Here is a 12,593-nt window from a genome sequence, read left to right on the forward strand (position 1 = left end):
CCAGTAGGAAATTTGAGCTCATCTGAGATGGACTGACACAAAGTGGAAAAGTGTGCTGTGGTCTGACGAGTCTACATTTACAATTGTTTTTAGAAATAATGGACGTCGTATCCATAGAGGAAAAGGACCATCCAAATTGTTATCAGTGCAAAAGTTCAAAAGCCAGCAGCTGTGATGATATGGGGGTGTGTTAGTGCCTATGGCATCATGGGTAACTTGCATATCTGTGAAGGCACCATTAATGCTAAAAGATACAAACAGGTTTTGGAGCAACATATGCTGCCATCCAAGCAACGTCTTTTTCAGGGACGTCCATTCTTATTTCAGCAAGACAATGCCAAACCACATTCTGAACATGTTCCAACAGCGTGGCTTCGTAGTAGAAGAATATATATATATACTAAAAAAAGTTTACACACTCCTCACATTGCACTTTATGGCGCTGTTGTAAACGGTGGTAGAGATTTGTCGAGCTCGAACTTTTAGTTGCAATCTTTTTGCAACATTCTCTACAGTATAAAGTATTCTGCTGCTCATCGGAAACTTTAAATCCAAATGATGAAGCCATTATTTTAAATGTATTTTGCTAACTCCTCTTTGGCTGCTCTCGCTTGTGTCTGCCTACTGCACGCGGGACTTGTGGGTAAGTGAGCGGGTAGGGGAGGGACTGGTACTGGTTTCACTCAGAGAGAAAAAGCGGCGGGGCAAGGTGGTTTTGTGGCGGGGCAAGGTGGCTTTGTGTGAGATCGATGGGCGAGAAGTGGGTGAACTGTCTCCACAAAAGAAACTTATGACGATATTTTAACGACACATGAATCTTGATATAAACGATATTGTCTTATCCTATATCGTGTTTGAAAATATATCAATATATTTTAAAAACTCAAAACAATCAATTCATCTAAAAATCGTGATTTCTATCCTCTAAGATTAATAATAAATTCATAATTTCCAAAAATCTATTTTTACAAACTCTTTTCCGTCTCACGGTGCGCACTTTGCAGATTCCGTAGAACACTGTTGCAGGAAGCTACTGGCTACTCTGTTACTGCCAGCCTGCCCGTCATTGAAGGCAAGTGTTTAGGAGCACTTTTGATTTGACAACCTCCAGGGAAGGAGAAGCTGGACAAGACTCATTCAATATAAAGGTTTGCAAAATGAAAGTCCAGTACTTCAGCAACACTACGAATGCCCACTGCGGTCAAGTGCACCGTCATTCGTTTCACCTTAGTCAAACCAGCCGGCCCTATATTTGTAGTCTGACATTTATGGTAAATGCATTGAAACTGCACAGAGGAGCTGACATGAAGGTAAACACTTTACTGTCATTCTGTCTCACTCTGCAGTATCAAACTCTGACATGAAGGTAAACACTTTACTGTTATTCTGTCTCACTCTGCAGTATAAAACTCTGACATGAAGGTAAACACTTTACTGTTATTCTTTCTCACTCTTCAGTATAAAACTCTGACATGAAGGTAAACACTTTACTGTCATTCTGTCTCACTCTGCAGTATAAAACTCTGATATGAAGGTAAACACTTTACTGACATTCTGTCTCACTCTGCAGTATAAAACTTTTACCTTCAGCGAGGAGATGGAGAATTAACTTTACACGAACACACCATGTGAAATACAAGTTTTCAAATTACTTCTAAAATATTTTTGTTGTGTCCACGTCTGGTTTTTAGTTTCAAGTGTTACACAACCAGGCCAAAATACCAAATAATTATGGAAATAAAATGAATTGCATAATCCTGTGAATGTTCTCTCAAATACCTGGATCTCCACACCAGTTAGATGAAGCCTCTTGGATGAGAGGTGAAACGTCTTCCTAGACAAATAACCAAGTCCAGTTGCTTTTGACTGAAATTGCTTTGAGGAATTGCATAATGTTCACAGAAATTTTCACTGTGGAATTTCAGGAAAAAAGGTCTTTCAAAATATACTTTACACTAAAATATTATATTGTATAAAAAACTACAAATAGGCAAAATACCAGTTTTGCAGTATTACTTTTGTACATTTTTATTTTGGAAATGGCCAGGATTCTGAGAAATAAGGCAGCTACTAGCCTACATGTATAATTTTATCTAAAATAGCACTTTTATTTTTGAAGTCACTGACAATTGAGATATACTAAAAGTCATGACACACCCAACGATTCCCACCCTTATTGCCCAGCGCTATATAGTCGCAATAATAGCTGTAAAACTAAAAAACCCAATTCCAAAGAAGTGGGACGTTGTGTAAAATGTAAATAAAAACAGAATACAATGATTTGCAAATACCACAATGGACCCCGCATTGTTGAGCAACTAAAGTCGTACGTCAAGCAAGAATGGGAAAGAACTCCACCTACAAAGCTTAGTGTTCTAAGTTGATGTTACTAATTTCACTACTTCCCCGAAGTCCTTGTGCTTTGTCGTCTCTGCTGATCGTGGTGGCGCCTGCTGCCATGGTCCTTCTTGATGCCTACTGCTTCTATTACTATTATTAATCATATATATTATCATTACTTGAAATAGTTATAATATTCACTGCCGGTCACCTATCTTAAAAGTGATGAGATCATCCAAAACACGCAGACGTCACATCCGGTCTTAATGGATTAATGGACCTTCTTTTGGTATCAATCAATGCATATGTAATGTCCCTCAAGAGGGAAATGTGAATGAATAAAACAGACACAGTGTTGAACCTTTTGCCAGCTTCATTAAAAGAGAAAAAGTAAAACATTACTTATCCATGTTACATTCATATGTATTATCATGACGTCATCAATACTAAGTACCAAAAAAAACTGTATTCATAGTGCACACATATACTTACATACACATAATATATACTCAACATTAATAAATAATACCTGTGAGTATACTGTACATGACTCAACATAACATTATGTATAAACAAATCGTTACTTAGCTTCTCACTCTTATTCTCTACACATGCGCACACACCGTGTCCTCTAAACAATACTCCGTGAGCCACATGTGGCTAGCTAACTAGCTCATACTATACTAAGGGCGCACTCACACTGTCCATCCGTACAGTGCCCCAGGACGTTTCACGGCTAAAGTCTAGTTCGTTTAACCAGTGTGAGTGCAACCATACCCACTTGCCGTCCACGGCCCGTTTGGGAGAGGTGGGCTTTTGTAAAGCACGTTTGCAAATGTACGAGCATGAGCGTGCGCACGTGTAATAGCACGAGCACGAGGCCTACGGTGGTTCTGATGTCATTTTATGTGCGTCTGTTCGGACAAAGAAAAAAGAAGGACAGACCATGCACGGACATTTAAAACAATGGCGGCGAAAGGTTCACGTTGGTGTGATGCGGAGGTGGAGTGTTTACTTCAGATTTGGTCGGATGAAAATGCGAAAATGTGATGACATATAGGCAGACAAGAAGCATTCACGCGAGGCCCCGGTAGTGTGAGTACAAACGGGCCTGGCCCGCGGGGAAGAGGGAGGGGAGGACAAGTACCCTAAAGCACGGGGCACGGTACGGACGAACAGTGTGAGTGTGCCTTTAGAGCTACACAGGAACTAAACAATAAAGTAACATTTTCTGTGCGGCTCTGCTTCACGTCAGGGCATTCATGCATTGTAAACAAAAATAAAGCAGAACCACATTATGCATTGACCGTCTTTTTCCTACCTGAAGAGGGAAATGTGAATGAATAAAACAGACACGGTGTTGAACCTTTTGCCAGCTTCATTAAAAGAGAAGCATCGTGCAGCAAGGGCTCCACTTTCAGGCTTGTAGGCAAAACTAATCGATCACTGAACACACATCCAAAGTGCACTGTAATGACTTGTTATCACTATACAGATGTTTTTATCACCTCAAATGAATTGGAATGGTTTTTAACTCTTGAACACATCTTTTTACTACCTAAAATACTTGCAATTAATTGTTTTACTCTTTTTAATCTAATTTCACTAACATATTTATTAGTATTTATGCTATTTATTCTGTATTTTAATCATACAGTTACCCACACATGAATCACACTATCACACATTCATCAGTGTCCATCTCCCCAGCACACTGCACAACCATATGCAGTAAAAAAAGAAAGAAAAGAAATTGCTACTGTACCAACACGCAGCAGCAAGCATTTCAAATGCAATCCAAATACGGAAAACATGAATGCAAAAATAAATAATTAATATAAACAAACAGAAAACACAAATTGCTCACTGCAGTCATGGTAGAATGTGTGCAACTGTCTAAATACAGATTATTGCCAACTATGTGTCTCACAAAACCATACATTTTTTGCCATTGTCTGGAAGTACTACGTTTTGCCATCTTTACATGAATATGTTTTCAGTTATTCTTCTTTTCACTTTCCAGAGGGTGAAGGAACAAGAGGAAACAATACAAGAGGAAGCCCAGTTGATGGAGTTTGTTCGAGTCCGACAGAACCTAAGAAAGATCCACTCAGCAATCCAGAACAAGGCTGTAAACACCTGAAGTATGCACCCAAATTGTAATATGAATTCAAATCTAATCACAGTATAATCACCACCTGCCCTTGAGGTGCTAGAGTAACAAGAAGGTGTATGCAGAATGGGAATTAGTATAAATTAATTCAATACTGAATTTTTAACAATGGACAGATCCATAAAAACTTATGGAAACAGTATTCTTTTATTGCTTTGGGAAGAAATGTCATCTTTATCTTGAAAGTCAAATATTTAAAAGTATTTTGTTTGATATTGTAGCTATTATTTATAAATAGTATCTTGCAAAAAACCAGTATGGTCTTCTTTAACTTTTGAAATTTGTTATCATTATTGTGAATGCATATAAAATATTACTTTATGATCTCAGCCTATGACATTCTTCTTTATTTAAATGCTAGAGTTAAACATTTGAAGCATGATTATTCTATATATAAATGATATATGTAACGTCTCAAATATGTTAAAATTGATACTATCTGCTGATGACACAAACATGTTTTGCTCAGGGGAGAATTTACAGGAGCATCTGGGTTGTATCACAGAAGAAATGTGTAAATTAAAAAGGTGGTTTGATAGAAATAAATTATCTTTAAATTTAAACAAAACCAAATAGATAGAGGGTAGAGATAGACGGGTTGGACATTGCAAGGGTACATGAAAATAAATTTCTGGGTGAAATTATAGACGAAAAAATAACATGGAAACCTCAAATAAAGCATGTTCGAAGTAAACTGTCACGGAGCATCTCAGTACTAGGTAAGGCTAAACACTTTCTGGACCACAAATCACTCCACATTCTTTACAACTCATTGATATTACCATATTTGAGTTATTGTGCAGAGATTTGGGGCAATACTTATAAATCTACACTACAACCGCTATCGATTCTGCAAAAAAGAGCAATCAGGATAATTCATCACACTGGGTACAGAGAGCACACTCACCCCTTATTCTCAAAATCAAAAATACTGAAACTCACTGATCTTGTCAGTTTCCAAACAGCACAAATCATGTATAGAGCAACAAACAACTCGTTACCAGTAAATATGAACTGAATCTAAAACATCTGTATGCACGCTCAACTTTAAAAACTTTTTGCATTTCAATATGTGGAGTGAAACTGTGGAACAGACTAGCGGAGGAGCTCAGACAATGTCCAACCATGAGCAAATTCAAACAACAGTACAAACAGATGGTGTTTACAAGGTACAGGGAAGAAGAGGGGTATGACAAACACTAAGGTTCTCACTTTTTGTCATACTTGTCATTTATTTATTTTTACACAAGTGGTTATTGTGTTGTTTGTTGGTTATTGTTTGTTTTGTTGAGCGTATTAAAAAAAAAAAAAAAAAGAAACAGGATACACAGGAAGTAAGAAAACCTATAGTACTAGGTACTAAGTGGAGAAGGGGTAGGAATTAATAAGCTAATGCTTCTTCCTGCTGCTTTTCAAACATAAAAAGGGTTTTTAATGACTCGTGCTTCAAGTGTAATTTTTTTTTTCATATGTTTGAAATAAAGCATTCATTCATTCATTCATAACTATGGCTACGTTCACACTGTAGTTCCAAGTGACCTGATTTTTTAGCTCATATGTGACCCATATCTGATTTGCTTTTGACAGTGTGAACAGCACAAGTTGCATTGAATCTAATAAATATCAAATCAGAAATAGTGACTTACTGTCGGAGCTGGTGGCACAGTGGTTAGAGCAGTCGCCCCATGTAAAGAGACTGAAGGTCCTCGAGGCAGCGGCTGCGGGTTCGTCTCCGTCCTGCGGCCCTTTGATGCATGTCTCCTTCTCTCTCTCTCATCCCATTTCCTGTTTATCCTTTATAATAAAGGCTTGAAAAAAAGCCAAAAGAATAATCTTTAAAAAAAAAAAATGTGCCACTGATTCAGATACATATTGGATTTTTTTGTATATCACATTTAATGCGACTGACGTCATTCTGACCAGTGCTGCACTGTTTTTTAAATTAATGACAAATAAAGTTGAATATAAAAAAGTGTGCCACTGGCGATATCCAGGAACAGAATCAAAACGAACAGCAGTGAAGAAGGCAACCAGTGGAGGGAGAGGGAAGTTTAAGATCAAACACACTGTTTTTGGCTTAAGCCATAAAATCCTGCAATACCTGCCATGTTCGCTTCCGTCAACACCGTTGACTCTACAGGAGCATAAGTTGTTCACACAGCAATCAGTAGAGAGACCACATTTAACGGGGAAACGTCAACAGCCAAAAAAAAAAAATCAGATTTTAGCAAGAAATCAGAATTGTGCATCAAGACCTGCAGTGTGAACGGAGTCAAAGTTACATTAAAAAAGAATTTTGATGCTACTGACATGTAATAGGGAGAATGGTGCCCCTGTAATTCACACTTAGTGCCCTGAACACCTGTTCTTAAATTTATTTACAGCACTATCAGATACACATCAAGAGTAGAAACTTTTGCCTACAGGTGAGTAGTCCTGTAATACAAATTTAAAAGTCATTAAATAATGGTCTGATAAAATAGGATTCTGTGGAAAGACTATTAAGCACATAGTTTTCCAGACGGTCTAGTAATATGTTGTGATCGAATGCAGCAGTGAGATCCAATAATACTAAAACTGAATGGTTGTGTATCATTATCTCATTATCCCCTGAAAGGGGAGAGAACTGTGTCAACATCTGCTTTAAATGACGCAAAAAACGTAATTTTGCGTCATTTAAAGCAAGCTGTTCGAGAGACAGGGTATGGTAAAACTACATGTGCTAGATTATCATTTTTCAGCGTCAGCTACAGACCAATAACACATCAGTGATAGATTGGATTTAGGGATTGGATTTATAAAGCATATATATATATATATATATATATATATATATATATATATAAATAGTACTCAAAGCCAGGGGCGGCTGGCCCATAATGGGCAATAGTGCACCGTCCTCCTTCTGCCACATGAAAAACTGTATATATTTTGCCAGTCTAAGTCTTAATCATAGACTGCATAAAGGTCTAAATATTATTGGCCAATCAGCAGCCTGAATATCACTGTCCAACCAGTAGCACCGCCCCTTTGGGCACTCTCATAGATTTACATGTTGAGATTGTTTTTTTCAAATTTTGGACTCTACAATGCCTTTTCATGGGCTCAGGGAGGGCTAGCCCCAACGTGATTTTGTCATACGCACAGCTTGCAAAAACGTAGTGAGAGAGTGAGATGAGACGACATGGCGAGCAACTGTAATTCCAATATTTCATTGAGGGAATTACCGTTTATTCTTCAAAGCAATATTGATAAATTGTCTATTAAAGTATTACGACCACCCCAACCAAATGTAAATATCAAGCAGGTGTCAACAAAAGCGGAGAAAACATACAATTGCAAATTTTCCGGAGCTGATACGAGCTGAACACATGGCGAGCAGGGTGTGTTCTGCTACCCCTGGGTGCTAGTTCACCCTGATGGCGCCAAGATGGACACAGCCTGGATAAAGACAGGTGTCACTGATATGCATCATCTTTCAGAAAAGGCGAAGAAACATGAGGCATCGAAGATGCATATGGACAGCTGCCTAAAACCTTTGGCCTTTGGAAGAGTAAACATAGCAACACAGTTGGATGAGAGCTACAGGTTAGCTGTGCAGCGTCACAACGAGGAGGTGAGCGAAAACCGGCATATCGTAAGGCCGCCTTATTGACTGTGTAAAATTCTGTGGCGTGTTTGAGTTAGCTTTGCGAGGTAAAGCTACACGGACTTAAAGGGCACGTAAAAGACGGTGCAGAATGAGCTGCTGGATTGCATGACATTTGTCACCAGGGAACGTATCGTGGAGGAGACAACAGACTGAAACTGATAAGCGTTTTCACTTACGATGACAAGTGTAAACTCATTGCACAGGCTTATGACGTTGCCAGTGTGATGAGGGCTGGTGTGCAGCTAAAGGTATACGAAGAGTACAAGAATGCCCTTTATTAGGGCCTTAGCACTAACTAAGTCGGTAGAGGACCCTATTGTAATTGTATGATTATTATTATTATTATTATTATTATTAGGGCCCGAGAACCGACTAAGTCGGTCGAGGACCCTATTGTAATTAGAATGATTATTATTATTATTATAATTAATATTATTATTATTAGGGCCAGAGCACTGACTAAGTCGGTTGAGGCGAGCCACATCCCAGAGGATCATTAGAGATACGACGTCGCAGAACCTGAATCCTTTAACAAAGTTACACATACACACCATCCACACCAGTAGGGGACTCAGACTATTTGAAGGGCAGGGGCGAAAAAATTAAAAGGGTACATTTTGGCCAACACGGTCCCCCACCAGCGTGCAAAAAGCTATGATGCATCATGTATGATGAAATAGTCCTCATCCTTGATTAAGATAAGCATTGAATTATAAGGAGATCCAGATAAAAGTAATTAATGATGTGGTACTGACAATTACAATCATAACCACACCTCTATCTAAAACCATGCAGGAAACTATAAAACATTTACAATATTTATTCAACAAACACAGCAAAACACAGAGGGAACTATAAACATGTGTTTCACAAGCAGACGTGATAATGACAATGAAAGCTATGATTTGGGAGCTTAGTTGTTAGGGGACGGAGATGGTGGGGTCATAGGAGAATTCTTCTTTTGGCCGTGTGTTTGTAGATGTCAATGACCTTGTTATAGTCAATTGGGATATCCCTTTCGATTGAAAGCAGCAGAAGATCAGAGAGCCTACTTTCCCCACATCGGTTTCTGAGCTGAGTTTTTATTAGCTTCAGTTTAGATAATGATCGCTCTACTAAAGCAGTTGTCACCGGGATTATTGCATGTGTTTTAGTAGCAAAGTCAGACCAGGGAAAACTGATTGCACATCATTGTCTTTCAGGCACTTTAACACAGCTTTCACGTTGCTGGGGGGAAGAGCATATGATGAGTGGAACACCTTGAGCTCGGTGACAACATTTTCTTCCTCCACATCATAAAATCTGCATACATCTTTGACAGATCGAGCAACTCTGTCATTTGTCATGCCTTTCCAGTGACTTGGGATTGTAAGGCAGTGAAGGCCTGAAATAATTAACCCAGTTGGTGTCTCATCCTTCCCCTTGAACCTCCGGTGTAGCTCCTGGGAGAGTGTATCAAGGAAGGTAACGAAAACCTTTCCCCGGTAGTGCTCCTCCAGGTCATTGGCTTGGTAGTCCTCCGTAGCAGATTTGGTGCTGTATTTGTACTTTTGGGGTACCTTTCTGCGTCTGGCTTGTCCAGGAATTTCATCTGGAACCAATATCACAATATAACAGTTTTATACAGGCCGATGCATCAGAGCAAGATGGCTGCTGCTGTGTTTCTCTGAACTGTGGCTGGTTTTCTATCCAACAAAAATCTGAGGAATCCTGCCTAGAATTTAAAATTTCTGTTGCTGATTGAATTAAGAAGATTATAACTAGTCTCCACAGAAAGAATTGTGGACGTTATTAGCATTTTTGTGGATGTTTCTGGCTCTATCCTGCTGAACTTTGGGCCTAGCAGGCCTGGATGACCATGCCACCCAAAACTTCTAACTACACCACTGAGGAATATGTCACCATGACTCATGTACGTGAGTCATGGTGCTTGAACAACAGGAAAAAAGTTTCAAAACCTGTGTTCAGATCATAGTGGACTCTTCAAACAGGAGAACTGATGATCTGTTGAAGCAAGTCTATGAGTATGAAGGTGGTCTGGAAATGACTCAAAAGGAATTTGATGATTTTAAAGTCTCATGTAAACCTTGGTCAAAGAACTGTATGGAAACCAGGACAGACTTGGACACGATTTGCAAAAGCATGATTTTAATCTCGGACGACACAGAATATCTGGAGGGCCATTCAAGACGCCAAAATATTGTTGTAAATGGCATTAAAGAGTCGGTGAACGAAAAGGTGTCGGAATCTAAAGAAAAAGTGAGAAAATTGCTCAGTGAAAAACTACAATTGGACCACTCCGAAAATAGAGCTGGATTGGGTTTATAGGACTGGGAAGCCAATGGCAGCATCAGAGAAGCCATGACCCATTGTGGTCAGATTTCTGCGGCTAAAGGACAAACTTGCTGTTCTGGATAGAGCAAAAAACTTGAAGGGCTCTGGCATCTTCATTAATGAGGACTTCCCTGAAGCCGTCCGGCAAAGAAGGAAAGAATTACTCCCAGCAATGAAGGCAGTTCGAGAGAGAGGTGACATTGCATATTTGAGATATGACAAACTTATTGTCCATCCACCCACCCAAAACCCACCACATCAAAGAAAAGCCAGTGCTCAGAGTGTGGCTCATTAGTCTCCATCATTAGACATTTTATACAGTGTTTGATCACTTAACTCTATACCTAGAGCACATTATTTCTAACACAGACTATGGACTACAACAAACCTGATTTTGAAGGCCAGATTTTTAAGCCCTTTGATCCCTCTACTATTGACCCTTACAATTTTGATGTTGACCCAGACCTACATTTTTTTTTCATCATTTGATGCCTCTAACATCAACATCAATTTAATGACTCGTGTATTTTCATGCCTCCTAATATATTCTCTACTTTTCATCTGAATATCAGAAGTCTTTCCAGCAACTATGACAAATTCATTCATTATCTACTTCACTTAAACAAGATTTTTCTGTTATTGCTTTATCAGAAACATGGCTTACAGAGGACTGTAGAGATCATTTTAAATTACCTTAATACAATTTGGTTCACTATGTAAGAGAGAATAGATCTGGAGGCGGTGTATCTCTATATATCAGTGATGTCTGCAAAGCAATTTCCGTCAAAAACAACTGGACTGGTTGTTTGTCTAGGAAGACGTTTCACCTCTCCAAGAGGCTTCATCAGTTCATGTACGCATCTGACCAGGCTGGGACTGGTCCAACTAACTGGTGTGGAGATCCAGGTATTTAACCTCTCACAAGGCCGATGATGTCACTGAAACCCTTTGTGCTCCAAGTGCCCACGCCCGTCGTTAGAGTGACAGTCGTTGGTGGGCAGTTGGTTTCGACTTCGTTAGTGCTCTATTGAGTCTGAACGACAGTCGTTGGGGTCACCCGGGCCATGTGTGAACAGTTGTCCTTTGAGGTTAGATTGTTGAAACTCCTGGGAAGGGAAGAAAGGGCAGCATTGTAAATTGGAGATAAGTGGTGTCTCAGACCTCCTCCTCTGTTTAGCGATGGTTTCTCCACTTTTACATTGATGGCTTCTTTTACTCCTCTTTCAAACCATCTGTCCTCTCTGTCCAAGATTTGGACATTGCTGTCATCAAAGGAGTGGGCTTTCTCCTTGAGGTGTAAGTGGACAGCGGAGTCCAGGCCTGAGGAGTTAGCTCTCCTGTGTTGGGCCATGCGTTTATGCAGTGGTTGTTTTGTTTCTCCAATGTAAGGTTAGGTTAAATACCTGGATCTCCACACCAGTTAGTTGGACCAGTCCCAGCCTGGTCAGATGCGTACATGAACCGATGAAGCCTCTTGGATGAGAGGTGAAACGTCTTCCTAGACAAACAACCAGTCCAGTTGTTTTTGACTGAAATTGCTTTGCGGATAACGATGACCTGGACGAATGAGAACATTCACAGGCTTATATCAGTGATGACTATGAATTTAAAATTAGGGATGATCTTACTCTAAAATCTGATGGGGCTGAGGTGGAATCTGTTTTTGTAGAGCTCTCTGGTGTCTCTGGTGGAAAGAATGTTGTTGTTGGTGTTATTTATCGTCCACCTCTATCATCAAAGATTTGAATGAAAATTTGTCAAAATCTCTTGATCTGATTTACAACGAGGATAAACTTTGTTACATTTTAGGAGATTTTAATATAAATCTCTTTAATTATAAATCAGATACCCTTAATGGGGATTTTCTCAATATTCTTTATTCTAGTTACCTTTCCCCTCTTATTCATAAATCTACACAAGTTAAAGAAAATTCAGCAACTTTGATTGATAACATCTTAACTAACTCTTCGAGTGAAGGAATGAAATCTGGGGTCTTGTATTTAGACTAGTCAGACCATTTCCCCATTTTCCAGTACTCCCTAATCAAGGTTAATAGGGCTAAACATACCAAGTAAACAATGCACAAAAGAATTA

The sequence above is a fragment of the Echiichthys vipera genome (assembly GCF_963691815.1).
Source record: "Echiichthys vipera genome assembly, chromosome: 9".
NCBI classification, from domain to species: Eukaryota; Metazoa; Chordata; class Actinopteri; order Perciformes; family Trachinidae; genus Echiichthys; species Echiichthys vipera.